Source organism: Chinchilla lanigera, unplaced genomic scaffold (assembly GCF_000276665.1).
Source record: "Chinchilla lanigera isolate Chin_1 unplaced genomic scaffold, ChiLan1.0 scaffold00035, whole genome shotgun sequence".
Lineage (NCBI taxonomy): Eukaryota > Metazoa > Chordata > Mammalia > Rodentia > Chinchillidae > Chinchilla > Chinchilla lanigera.
The window spans coordinates 17,242,504-17,257,462 of record NW_004955436.1 but is presented as its reverse complement, the minus strand read 5'-3'; the positions used below and the strand labels follow the sequence as shown (position 1 = coordinate 17,257,462).

The window sequence follows — 14,959 nt, the reverse complement described above, 5'->3', positions numbered from 1 at the left end:
CATTTCTTTAGATTGTCTCTGATCTTACCTTAGCAAAGTGTGTGTTTTTCTCAGTGGAAGTATTGCAAATCTTTCACTGGCTTTGTTCCTGGTTATGTGCCCTCTTTTCAATAGAGAGCTGTTTGTACAGAAGCAAATTCTTCCTTTAGATTCTCACTCTTCAACAACTTACTATAGAAAAACTCTATTTTGAAAGTGAAGAAGGAAGTGCCCTTGCACCTTGAGGAGGAGGTGTGGGGTTTTTTTGGTGTTGGTTTGAGGTAGGTGCGATACAGTATGTCCTGTCCAGATGGAACCTTTGGAATATCCTTAAAAGCAGCAGCTGTGTGTGGGAAGAATGACAAAGTATATTGAGAAGCAGACTGAGTGCCTTGAGTAATTACATAGTTGAATGAAGAAACTAATGCATATTTTAAACATTTGAAGCACATTCATTGAGGCAAAACGAATGACCATTCTAAACAAAGAGATTATATGTCTTCGACTTCCCTTCCTGAAGTTTTGATTCATCTTTGCCAACCATCAGAAATTAAAAGCGTTAAAGTTAATGACTGAGAAATCATCGAGGTGACTGAGCAAGTACTACACTTTTTGGTATTATCTTCATATACATTTTTCATTAAATAAAAATCTGTAAAATTAAGTAAATCAAGCTTGAGTCAGTAAGGGCATCCTGTCTAAAGTTGATAACTCTTGGAATTCCCTCTGGTTACTTCTCTTTCCCAATAATGCTTTGGCAAAGAATATTTCTTCCGCTCTGACTTCAGTATCTTAGCTCCAATTCACTGCCTGCACTGACTCCTGAGTCCTAAGGTCCAGCAAAATTGCGTTCATCGTCAAAGCACAAAGACTTCAGACTTGCCATGTACAGTTAAAAAGAAACATTCACTTTTGGTGTTTTTCATCTTTGAGGTTATGGACATGTTCCTTCTCTGTGAAATTCTCCTTGTTCATTGTCTTTGTCATTCATTCTACTCTCCTGCTCTTTCTTAGGTTATACTTTTTTCTTCTACTCTTTCTTAGGTTATATTTCAGGCTCTCTGCACTGTGTATGTGTTGCATTACACCTGGCTAGGTTTGGACTTCTTGTTTTTTCCTGGCTTCATTGCTGTTTTTGAAGGCTAGTATTGAAATATCTGACTGTACAAACACAAAAGTCCAGTATCCTGTAGGATCTATCCATTTATGGCCCTAAAGACATTTGAAACATAACGTATCAAAAAGGAAACTCTTTGATCTGCTCTTCACCTTGGCTAATGGTGCCCTTTCTACTAGTCTTGTGACCTGGGAGTGGCTGTTCTTTTTCCTTTATCTCCCCCTGTCCAGTGACAGCATCCTGGCAAGTCTTCCTCCTTTCTATTCTTAACATCTCTGCAGCTTACTTCCTCTTTTCTGTACACATCATCTTTTCTGTGTTCCCACATAACCTCCACCCCGGAAAAAGTAAACAGCAGCCTAAGTAGCCCCTGCCTTTAGTATTACCACCCTCCAAGCCATTATCTGCTCCGTGGTAATCTTTGCAGTCATGCTACTCTTCTATATGAAGCTTTCAGTGGGTCATTTCTTTGGCCTATATGCCAAGCTCTTTAATATGGCTTTAAAAACCTGGTTATTTTTAGATCCCTGCTGAATCCCCAGCCTCATGTGTCACTCTGTCTTTTCCATCTGAGCTTCTTGAAGGAAAGGAATATGTCTAACATATTTGTGTACTTCCCCTAGAGGTGCTTTCATCAATAGGCACCATGTTATGTGGGGATGCAAAGATGTAGGGCTCATTTCCGCTCATGGGGATTGCTTACTGCAGAAGGTGAGAGTGAAACATCAACAGATAATTGCCATACAATTTGATGAGAGCCACATCAAGTATTTTTAAAACATGGAAGGAGTGCCTTCTAGGTCAGAGTGAGAGTGAGTTCTATGCAATGTATGCAGGGATGCGCGGATCCCTAGAGAAATGATCCACAGAGTAAGGATCATCTCCACGAGAGCCCCTGGTAGCCCCATAGGCAGCTTTACCAATGATCTCCAGGGATTGTTCACTGAGATCTTCAGATGCAGAGAACTCATGGAAAGTAAATTTTATTTATTTATTTATTTATTTATTTTTGGTACTGGAAATCAAACTCAGGACCTTGTGCTTTCCAGGCAGGTGCTGTGCTGCTGAGCTATATCCCCAGCCCTGGAAGTTAAATTTTAACAAGTAGTACCTGGACATGTAGATGAACATCAGGTAGTTGTGTGGGAGAGATTAAACATTAAACTATATTTTCTTAGGGTATTAGTTGAAAATGGAAAGAATCAGTGTCTTGTAGGCTCAAGAGTTCTCTGATTAGATGGTGATTTGATTGAGATCAAAATCTGCACTTTGTCTGAAAATGTTTGCCAGTGTCATTTCAGTATTGTTCAGATGCACTCTTAAATCCCAGAAACAGTCCTGCAAAGTAGGGTCTTTACCTTTAGTTTTCCCTCTGCCCACATCCCGGTTGAGGACACTGTGTAGTGGAGAGCTTTTTCAAGAACTCCAAAGTTGTTCTACCAGACCAGGAGGGTTGTGGCCAGAACCTTTTGAGTTTCATTGTGAGGTTACATGGCAGCAGTCAGAGAAGGCAGCTTTACACATCTGAATTAAGAGAACTTCGTGCTTTTACATGCTTATCTACGGTGGGAATTTATAAAGTGCCCTATAGGACCTAGGGGCCGTGAATACACTTCAGAAGATTTGGAGAACCCCCAGAATTTCATGCAAAATTGAGTGTACCTACATATATAGTTTTCATTATATTCTCAAGGTTCCTGGAACTCAAGAACCAGTGTTCTACATATTTTGATTTATATTTATTATATTTATTCCATATATTATTCATTTGTGAGGTTAGGTAGTAGACATTATTAGGTGTTAGAATTGGTATTATCAATTCATCTTTCACATTCAGTATCCATTATGATATTTAAAAGAAATGGATAGATTCACTCATATTTGCCCACTATATTTTCAACTATATGATTTCTTCCAGCATTTACCTATTTGGAACATCAGACTTCAGCTTTTGCATTCTGATCAATAGACTTATTGATTCTAAATTGAATATATAAATATATAAATATATATATATATATATATATAGAGAGAGAGAGAGAGAGAGAAATCTCTCTCTTGTCTTCAGGAAAAGACAAACTTTATAAATATTTTAATGTTACACTTACTGAGACATCATGAGATTAGTACAAGTTGCCTTTGGTTTCTGCAGTTACAGAAAGCAATCACATTAGTGACCATTAGCTCCCAGACATTTATTAGTACAGTGAACTGCTGCTTGGGTAACCTTGGTCACTGAGATTGCTACACATTCATTTTCAATTCCTTCTCTAAGCATTTTCTGTGACATGTGAGATCTTCTGGAGTCCCCCTTCTGAAGGTAACACCATCTACTGAAAAATCATCATATTATTTTCCTTTTCCTGAAGTGTGTATACGTACTTCTTAGAAAAATCTTATTTGGAACCACTTAAAATTTTATTAACATCTTTTTACTAAATGTAGCATACTATTCGAATTTTTTCATAAACATTTTTCCCAGCTACTTTTAACAATTAGTATAAATTTTACTGTATGCTTTCTAACGTAAAATTTAATATACAGTACTTCGTAATGTCTAACAAACAGCAAGTATATTTGCTTGTTATTCTGCAGTAGAAATTAGTATTAGTTTTCAAAATTCATATACCTCATGAATCAATATTAATTACACATTTCCTGTGTTGTGAATTCTTATAGTTTAGTGTTACTTTTTCCTGAATGTATACTTTTTAATTTTATGTGACTTCTTGATGTGTGGATATTGAATGAGTTTCTCTCAGGAGAAGTTTCTAGATGAATGCTGCTTTTGGAAGAATAAATATGTTAATGCCTCTTGGAACTTCTCCAGAGAATTTTGGATATGTCTTCTTTCTCCTATTCACAGGAAAAGTGATGGGACCAGCTTGCTTCCTTTATGGAGTGCATTCATCAAAAAACTTAAAATTTTTCTTTCATGTACAACTTTAGCTGTCCATCAACCTGGGCTATTCTCCCTTTTAGTATCCCACATATGTTTATAAAGACAAAAATGTGGCAATCCTAAAAGAAGAGGCATCACTTTAATGTAACTGAACAGAAAATGTCATTATGTTTCTATTGGTTGGAGGTAGTTATTATTCATTGTTTTCTATAGATGCATATCTTATATTTCTGTGCTTAACTGATAGATTCTAAAATTTCTTATATTCTTTGAAGTTCTATATTATTTTGAATTTGGACTTCAATTTCTTTTAACCTTTTTCTTTGCCACAAAACTTGCGATAACATAATTCATAAAAGAGATTCATACCTTATAATAAGTCTCCTCAACTTCACTGACTTTTATTTCATCCAGCAGGGATCTTCTCCCGTGGCCACTCCCAGATCTTGTTGTCACTGACAACAGCCTATGGGATGATCTCCCATCTTTCAGATTGTATGTGTCACTATACTGGTGACACTCTCAAGAACTCTCATTCCATCCCCCGTCTGATCATGTTTCTCTGACCATCCTAAGCTCCATGATGGATCTCTGATTACTCTCACCTCCTGATACCTTTGATGTCCTTGTGTCTTTCTGGGCTTTACTTGCAAATCTTCACACCTGTTAGTTGCCACTTGCATGCCCTGTGAAGAGGGCACCAAGCACTGTTGGCAAAACAATAATGTAATGATAGTGGTCTGTGGAGATCTAGCCCAGTGGTCTTCTCCCTCTGCATTTCCTGACCATCCTGCCTGTCCCAAGTCAGGTCTCTCTTCACTCCACTCACTTGTCTTCACCACTGTCACGAGTGTGTGTTAACATTACATCCTAGGTGCTGTGCTGAGTGAACCAGGACAAACCCTACTCTTATGTACCCTGAAGGAGTAAAAAATAGCAACATTGATGATATTTTAGAAACTTAAAAAGTAGCAACACTAGTGATTACTTTATTAGACTGGAATCAAGTGGTAAAAAACAAAAGATGGCTCGAGACTGTATATTGAGATGGTTGGGATCACTAGCTGGGCTCTGGATAGGGTTTATGATCATTGCCTTATTTGTCTTATACTTTACCACATGTATATTTCTGGGCTAACATTTTCCATTTATCTCACTTACTTTAGACTTTCATTTAAATGATACTGAGACTTTTTCAGTCTACAGTTTGCTTGGGCAGTTCATCCATGTTGACACATCTAACTTTAGGAATTTCTTTTCACAGCTGTATATTGTAATATCTCAATTTTTACCCATGGTTGAGTCTGGTTCTTTTTGTCATTAGAAACAAATCTCATTTGAACAAAAAAGGCATGATGAAGACTGGTAAATGTGTGATATACGTATGAAATTGAGTTTTGTCCCTCCCCTTCAACCTCCTCTGTCTGATAATTAGTTCTCAGAGATTATTAGCAAATTAGATCACATTGAAGTGCCATCACATTTAAAATTTTAAGATCATGTCATCATATGTTTTCCTGATCTACTCTAGAAGGACAGAAAATAATCAAATGGCCAAAGGGCAAGGGATAGGACTCAGACTGCCAGTCTGAATAATGGAAAGCAAATGTTCTTGGGTGACTCTTCCGCACTGCATCTCATAAACATAACTGTAACAGTGTTAGTAATGATTAAAAGTCAGTGAAGTCATGGTGAATTGAATGGGACAGTATGCATCTTACCTTAGCTCCACATCCACCCTCCAGTACCCATGCTTCCATAACAGACTGGACTTCCCAAACAGTTCTTTGCAGTGGAAGGTGCTGATGGGACATTGCAGGAGGAGGCAGCTTCTCTTACTGGGCCCAGATGCTGTTGCATCAGTCGGTGGTGTAGGACTGAGGACAACCAGTGTTGCTGTGGCACAACTACCCCCAGTTGCAGTACGGTCCCTCATTGGCAGCCCATCCCTGAGGAGGGAGCGCTCGTTCAAGTTTGTCTTACCTGGAGGACCTCCTTCCCCCATAGTACTCTTGTAAGGTTTCTGCATCTCCATGAGCGCTTACTAACTCATTACCTAAATTTCCCCTGATTAAAAAAAAAAATCACTGAAGTGCACTCTAAAACTTAAAGTTTAACTTGAACTTACAGTTGCATGGTTATAAATGTCTTCAAGTAAAAGAAAATCAGCTATTGCACATTAGTTATAACTCAAAATTGTTACGTTGCTTTCAATCCACAAGGAGAGCTTATTTCCTAAGAAAAATTTAAGAAATAAATGGATGTATTTACTTTGTTTTGTAAGGAACTGTTAAACAGATGGATCTCTTAGTTTTATAATATAAAATTATTTCTTCTTCCTTCGCTTCCTTATGTTCCTCCTGTTCCTTCACTTCTCCCTCTTCCTCCCTGCCTTCTTCTTCTCTTTCTCCTTCTACTTCTCCCACCGCCTCTGTCTCCTTGTCTTTTAAATTTCATGCTGGCCTAAAGGACAGAAACATGCTTTCAATTCCAGTCCTCTTCCAGTCCTACTCTGGCTCCAGGAGACATACATGAGACTGCTCTTGGAGATATGCATCTTCAACTTTACTAAAAAATGCCATTATTTTCCAAGATGATACTATTCGAACATACTTCCACTTACATTGCTGCATATCATCTTCCACACTTGGGATTCCTTTTCGTGTCCCTGATGAAATTTTATTAAAGGGAGTTTTTAATGTTGTCTGAGACCTACGTTGTCATTTAAGTTGCACAGTAATAGGGCTCATAGCATGGGCTCGCAGCTTCTCAGACTACGTGGGCCTCAGGCTCGTAGAAGTCTCTTAATCCAGAGATAAATACTGTGAAGGTGCACCAGCAGGGAGTAGAAATGAAGACAGTGGTTCATCTTATACCCTGTAAGGGTCTGCATTGGTCAACTTCAAACTGATACATTAAAAAATTAATATGGTAGAAAAATAGCCAGCTTGAATGAATAACAGCAAACGTTGTCTGATAAAAAATGAAACCTTGCAAAGCCCATCCAGAAGCTTTTGCCTGGAAAGTCCAGTTTTGCAAGGCAGAAGGCAGCATTTAGAAACAGGGAACTGCCTTCACAACTATTTTAACTGTTCAGTTCTCTGCCAGCTGTACAGCTACAGTTATGTAGAGATGGCTTTTTCAGAGACTCAGTGTCAGGCCCAAATCAATACATTTAAAATATTTAAAATAGAAGCTTTTAAGGACAGGGCCATGTCTTTTTTCTTTCTCACTCTTTCTTTCTTTCTTTCTTTCTTTCTTTCTTTCTTTCTTTCTTTCTTTCTTTCTTTCTTTCTTCTTTCTTTCTTTCTCTCTGTCTTTCTTTCTTTCTTTTGGGCCATGTTTTTCTAACTGACTCCATCAATACACTTTTGCTCATTGTATGTCTATATACTCTAATACATATAATTTCTTTTACTAGATACAGATTGTGTATAGCTCCCATATGATTATCTGTTTCTGTATCATCTGTCAGCCAAGATCAGATCTGATTCTGATTGAGGACAGGGCCCTCTTTTATCTAGGTTTCAGATTTATCTTGGCTCTTGAATAATTTCTTTTGTCACTTAAATCACCTGCTGAGATAAATTGTCACTATGAGTAAAAAGTTAAGAACACGAAATACGTTCTACAGTGTTAGAAAATTTAATGCACTTCAGAAGAGTTTTCCCTTAGGGATGATGCAGCGCCCCCCTCTCATAGTATTACTTACCCCTCTTACTGTGCTTGTGAATTTAAACACTTGTATTTAGCAGATGGGGATGCCGTTCAGGTAGAGGTTAGGCACTTCTGAGCATATTCACATTTGCAGCGTAGTGCACCATCACTTAAGTCTGCATTTCTGTATTTGTACTTCTCTGAGTGCTTTGTACATAGTAGTTAGTCAATAACTTTTGTTAAAGAAATCAATACTGTGTTTAGGTTGGTACTCAAAGAGATTCATGCTAATATTAATAGTTTATGAGAAGTCCTTAAGCCCGTGAACTTTTTGAGCTACTGCTCATAGTATCAGTGTAGAACTGTCCCAAGGAGCTGTGAAAATGCAGGCAGAACAGTGAAGAGGAATTATTTGCAGATTAGACTGGAGTCTTTAGAAAGGTCCCTGCTGTGCTCTTAGCAGCTTAGGCTGGAACGGGGCATGGTTGTACCCATCCCTCTGTGCAGCACAGCCAAACACTTCCTTCAGATGATGCTTCTCTTTGCAACTTACATATTGAAAGTGAGTATTTAATATTGTAATGAATTTTATTGATAAGCTTTCCTCTTTGAAACCTTTTATTGAAGTATAGATGGAAATTTATTATTACTGATGGAAAAGCTTAGTTTTCTTTCCTTCTGAATGGGTTGCTTGCTGGTGGTGAGTTATGGCTTATTTCATTGATTTTTTAGTAATGAGATGGAGCAGTATGAGGTAAATGTCTATGCACATGGGCAGGGATTCTAAATCACATTCTGCAGACCACGAGCTGGAAGATGCAGTTAGTCCATCTCCTCAGAAATGATTGTGGTGAAGGTTTCTTGAAAAAGCTGGGGCTTAAAAGCACATCACTTAAAAAGACAGATTTAGAAAAATTGAGCCTGTAGTCATTAGAGTGAGAGGTCTGCATCGGCTTGCTCAGGCTAGCTCCCTCCAAGGGTTGTAGAAGATAATTCCCCGGGTGGTGTGTCTGATGGGCATAGTCTCGGTGGATGAGGGAAGCAGAGAGAGTGTGATGTACTTTTAAATGCATCGATTTCTGTACAGAGTAGCATTTAAGTTTGTAACTGGTCACAGACTGCAAGTAACTCGTGACTCACTATATGGCTATAGAATTGCAGCTACAGGGTCTTCAGATGTTTCAGGTAAGGAAGGCGCTGGAAACAAGTGCAGAGGAAATCCTTGCAGAATCCATTCATCTCCCTTCATACTTAGTCCCTATCTCACGGTGCTGAATTACCTTTGGCACTCACTCTTGATCCGGTAACAGGGGAAGGCTTTATGCACCGTTAGAAAATCGGGTATCTGTGGAGGGAAAGGGTCCCTTGAAGATAGTATGTTATGGTGCTGCTAGTTGATGTCTCTTATATGCTTTCCACGTGTTACCCAGGTCCTTGAGCAAGTCTCTCCTCACTGTACACAGGTGCTGCACATTGGTTTCCCCAAGAACCTCATTGGAAATTTTATAACTGAAGACAAAATATGTACTAAAGGGCCTCATGCTACAGGGCTGTAGGTGATCCACAGGAAGGTTTTGAGCTCACACCATTTTCCAAATGTGTTATTTACCTTTCGGCACAGGAGAAATCCATCTCTCTCTCTTGCTCACACATACATATACACTGTACATTAATATGTATATGTTACATGTGTATCTATAGATATGTGATAGATATAAATAGGTTGATCAATAGGTAGACAATCTATAACCAATTTGTCTGTTCTTTGGATTACATGTAAATTTATTAAATGCCTGTACATAGTACTTTCTCTAAATAGAAAAGAGTCCAGGTAGGTTTTTCATTACTTCCTTATCATTTCCCCTTTAATTAATGCTCTTATCTTCATATGGAGACTCCTCCAGGCCTTTGTTTATGACATCAATAAATCTCACTGCCTCCTTCCCATCTGTTCCCGCCACAGTTCTCCTTCGTGCCCTGATCCGTGTCACTCCGGTTCCCATTGCTATCCCTCAGAGTTCTTCCTTGTTTCTGCTGTTTACTGCATCTAAAATTAACTTGAAAATAAACACAATCTTCAAGACAAGCATTTTGGCACTCTTTAAATTAATATTATGAACACACAGCATACTCAAAGTGTGGTACACCTTAGACACCAGTCATTGGAAATTTTTTAGCCAAGTTAGCTGTACATTTTTGACTTTAAAAATCATATACATAGAGATTCAATTTCATCATTCCTATGCTGCTTTTCCTACTTTGATGTATTCTTGTGTCTTGAGTTAGTCAGAAATACATAAACTAGCAACTAATTAAACTAATGATATAACTTGATATATAATGGATCTTTAATTTAATTGAGGATATTGAAGATGATACAGTGGTATGAAGTGAGAGCTATTCTGGATAAACTGTATCGTAAATGTTTGGAAATATGTGGTGGCAGCCTACTGAGTTTGCTCTGAAAGTGCAAATAGAAAACTGTAATCACTTAGTGCATGCCAAAATTTAAAAAATTAATTTAATCAAAACCGATCATGTGTAACAAAAGAGATGAAAATATGAATGGAATTTGGGCACATTTAAATACTTAATCCTAAATCTAAAATGATTCAGTAAATAAGCCAGACAGAAAGAGTTGAAGAGGTGGAGAAATGATGCAAAGTGAATTGAACCATAGAGAATTTTCTAGAGGAATAAGCCACTGAGCGACTCTAAAATATCTTGAGAATTTTTATTTCATTCAAATTCTATTTTTATTTCTTGGAATGAGCTGATGGGTTCTGACCACTTCATTTCTACGTGGGGTATAAAATAATAAGAGCAACCAACCTGCTGAGAACTCAAAGCCAGATGGTGTATATATGTGTCATGCTGAGTTGATGGTTAGGAAATGCCAGCTCTGCAGAATGGTTGGAGCCAAGCAATACTTCAAGGTAATCCTGCTTATGATCCACTTGTGCATCTCCACATACCCTTTACCTTTTAAAGTTAGTTTAATGAATTTTAAATTGCAGTGGACAGCGATATGTCTGTAGGTAACAGAAAAACACAAGTAAAATGTCTCCAATGTGGTTTCTTAACTGTCAGCTCAAATCGAACTCCAATCAAAGTGGCAGAAATCTACAGTGATTTAACAGTATTGGCACACTTCTTCTTAGTCAAGTAATGAAAAGTCCATCCATTCCCCAGGGTTTGATAGACTGTTTTGTAATTTCTAGAAATTTTCTTTTGGTAATGTGAGTTAAAGACAAAGGCTTTTTTGTTTCTGGTGCTGAGCAGGGAAGCCAGGGCCTTGTGCATACTCAGCAAGCACTCTAACAGTGAGCCACAACCCCAGCCTGATAATATGAGTTGAAGAAACAATAACACAATCCTCCAAGTCCTTATCTGTCTCCTTATATTGAGACACTAGAGAGTTTTGTAGCTCCGCCTTTTCCTGGGGGAAGGTCCTCTGTAGCAGTTCCTGTGAGGTAGGGGCCATCCTGTAGTCTAAAGCAGTGGAACACTAGCAGAGAGGTTGTGTTAGCTTTCCACTGTTGTGACCAAGTACCTGGGACAAACAACCTAAAGGAGGGAAGATTTCTTTTGGGTCATGGTTTCAGCGGTTTCAGTCCATGGTTGATGGATGCCATTGCCGTGGGTCTGTGGCAAAGCAGAATTTGACGGTGGGAGAAACTGTCCCTTTCAAGGACGTACACCCAAATGATCTACTTCCTCCAACTATGCACCATCTTCTGATATTTCCACCACTTTCAGCAGTGCTACCAACTTGGGTTCAAGTCTTTTAATACATGAGCATTTAAGGGATATTGAAGACCAATCCACAGAGGTCCTTGAACAGTAACAGAGCAGCCAGGAGGTAACTGTGAAGGGATCAGTGTGTTAGTTGACACAGTGGATAAGAAGATGTTGCATCAACTATAGGAAAGTAGACTTCATTTGTATCTGTGATACACCATACACAATTGGCAAAATTTGGTTAGACTATTACATGTATTTTTGTACAAGTCTTTTATTTTTCTTCTCTCCTAGAATATGAGATGCTGTTTCTTCCCTTTGTTTTTCATCTTAAAGTTCCCTCATGTCTTAGTTACATTCTTATCACTGGGACAAAATACCTGGTGCAAAATAACTTAGAAGAATTCAGATTTATTTTGGCTCAGTTCAGGTTTATTTTGGCTCAGAGGGAATCGGCAGAGTAATGTTGGAGAAAAATTTGCTCAACCCATGGCAACCAGGAAGCAGAGAGCAAAGGGATATGCTGAGGAGGGAGGTATACACTTCCAGGTCATGGCCTCCAGTGACCGGCCTCTCCTGGCCAGGCCCCACCTCTGATAACACATTCAGCTATGAACCGTATCAGTACAGCATCCCCACAACCTAATCTCCTTCCACAAGCTCCACCTCTGAACATATGTGGCTTGTGTGTGGGGGGGCATTCTAGATCTAAACTATACCTCCTATTTCTAATCAATTCCTTTTTAAATCTTCTTAAAAGTATCTGTCCCCCAAGAATTATTTATATTAATTATTTATTTGAAAAAATGTTGGGTAATCTATCTTCATAATAAAAGTTTCTTCTGTTTTGTAAGTCTGATATATAAGTACAAACATAATTAAGATTCTTATGCCTTCTCGATGAATTGACCTTTTTATCAGTTTGAAATGTTCCTGTTTCGTTGATAAGATCTCTATCCATATAGTTGGAGACAAAGAGTGTTTGGGATTTTTCAAAGTTTTGAATATTTGTCTATGCATAATGAACCGAAGTCTAAACACAGAATTCATTTATGTTTTATATGCATCTTATATAGATGGTAATGTATATATACCTATATACAATAATGTATATATACCAAATGTATATAACACTATATCTAATAACTGGTACACAAAACACAGTTTACATATTGTAGCCGAGGGGGTCGGGAGGGTCTTTTCTCTCTGAGGAGCCGTGAGGAAGCTGGGTGGTGTGCCCCTGGGCTTTGACTTGTCGCATGAAGTCAAGTGTGTAATTTTCTAAGTGTGACTTCATGATACCGCTCAGAATGTTTTCTTTTTGAGCATTTCAGACTTCAAATTTTCAAATCAGAGATACTCAGCCTGTAATATATATATATATATATATTTTTTTTGTTTTGTTTTGTTTTGTTTTGTTTTTCTCCGGTACTGAGAACCAAACTCACGACCTTGTGCTTGCCAGGCAGGCACTTTGCCGCTGAGCTAAATCCCCAGCCCCCAGCCTATAATATTAACAGCCACAAAAGTGTGCATTGCAGTATCTGAAAAAGTTCTAAGTAATTAGAATCACGTTCTGGCTGTTTATGGTGGGAAGGCAACTCTGGTAGGAGTCTAGTGAACTTGCCCTGTGGGTGCAGATTGAAAACTGTAATCCCTTTGTGCTCCCTGCATAAAGTTTCTTCTATTTTGAAGTAGAGTTGAGGCTCTTGTGCCTTTTTCCCGGACTCATTTTCTTCTCTGGAGGCACCTGAACTCAATGCTGTTCATCTTCGTGCATTTTTTAATATTCTAATTCATAAACCTTCATCTATGTATTTATCTTCCTGATTTTTAAAATTTATTTCAGTCGTATCAAAATATACCATTCTTTTGTTTCTTTTTTTAGTGTAAGTTTTTGCTGTGAAAGTGAAAAACCGATATGATTAGAGTTCTGTTGTCACTACAGCACAAGTCATTTATCTAGTCTACTATCAAACATAAGATTGCTTCAACATTTTTGAAGCAGTGAATGCTGAAGTGACCTTTCAGGAGATGGGACCGGTCCACTGCGCGGGATTGTGTTCATCCTTTAGCCACTAGGTAAAGGGGGCGCGTGCATCTGTAGCGCACCAGATTGCATCAGTGGTCCTCCAAACACTTGTCTGGATTTCTGTTCCCGCCATAGATAAGCTTTCTGTTTGCTCCCCATCCTCACAGCACTTGGTATGGGCAGAATTTAATTGTAAATCATTATTGTAAAATGTAAAAAATTGTAAAAAATTGTAAAAAATTTTCTAAGCATGAAGTTATTCTCTGAGTCATTTAAATTATTTGTAGTCACCAAAACATGGTGCTTGCTCACGCTTCTGTGTTGTTCTCAGAAGTGTTATTGTGAGCGTCTCTGACCCTGGTTCTTCTGGTTGTAGAAAGAATGGCAGCAAACTACAAGTCAGTGAAGCCAAAAACAAGCTAATTTCCAAAGAAAAATAGAACATTAACTGGCTAAGGTTGACTATTAAGAGTGGGATTTGGGGAGCTTCAAAAAACTTGGAGTAATAGGGTGGCTGTTCTAGTGCTGACCCAAGGGATGGAAATAGGTACTTTTTAAGGATTTTTGTTTTGTCCCTTTCTTCTGTGCCTGAGTAGGGAACCACTCACAAAGCTTTTCCAGACTTTTTCCACACCAATATGGATTTTTTTTTTCCAAAAAGAATGTTTTCTAAAGGGGTAATGAGTGAACAAGTCAGTTACCAGTAAATTACATCCAGTAGAAGCCAGAGCCCACCTCCCCAGTCTATCCTTGATACTAAATAGGTAAGACTCTGACCCCAGGGAAGCTAATTTTCTGCCTTTTCCATAATTTGGATTACTGTTTGCCTAGCTCTATTACAGTGCATTGCCTGTCTCCACTCATAGCTCTGAATCATCGATAATTTCATCTTTGCTTTAGGAATTTTGTAAATGATTGTTTTGTAGTGTTTCAGGGTTCTCTGCCTGTGGTGGTTCAAATAAAACACGAACGATGTGGTTCAGTTTGTAATGGATTTGGGAAGGTGCAACTGGTAGCTATTTGGGAAATGGCCTGAATATTTATGTTTATATTACTTTGGAGAGATTCTATTTCATAAATTTGAAAAATTTGAGGAGGAGGTCATTTAGTTCAACTTAGAAAATTGTCCCATGTCAGAGTCTGGATTACTGTGTTCAGCTCATGTCTTTATGACTCAGAGAGCAGCTTTCCACCACTTCCTTGAGTAGAGAAATGTGTAAGATTGAAGAGGTTTCTTCCTTCAGTTTAGACTGAATTATCGCCTTTATTATTCAGACTACCCTCATCCCTTTGTTTTCACTCCTTAGCTGCTTGCTAACTCCTGCGAGTCAATCTAGCACGACCACAGGTGTAATGCTTTAAAATCATGGCCATATCCATTGGATAACTAATAGTACTTTCTGCTGGGATTTTTTAGGTGCGGCTATGCACGCATGTTTTGTACCTGTCCTGAGGGGAGTGGGAAGGGATGTAAACAGTGTTTTTCAGATGAATTTTCGCACCTATCCTGGCAAGTTGTAAATATTTTATT

The 14,959-nt window shown here is 38.3% G+C and overlaps 1 protein-coding gene across 1 annotated transcript in view; it reads left to right on the top strand.

The window, feature by feature from the left end:
• The window catches only part of Aig1 (androgen-induced 1), a gene marked incomplete at its 5' end in the record, with an annotated part of 228,393 nt that overhangs the window by 27,560 nt on the left and 185,874 nt on the right, over nucleotides 1-14,959 (top strand).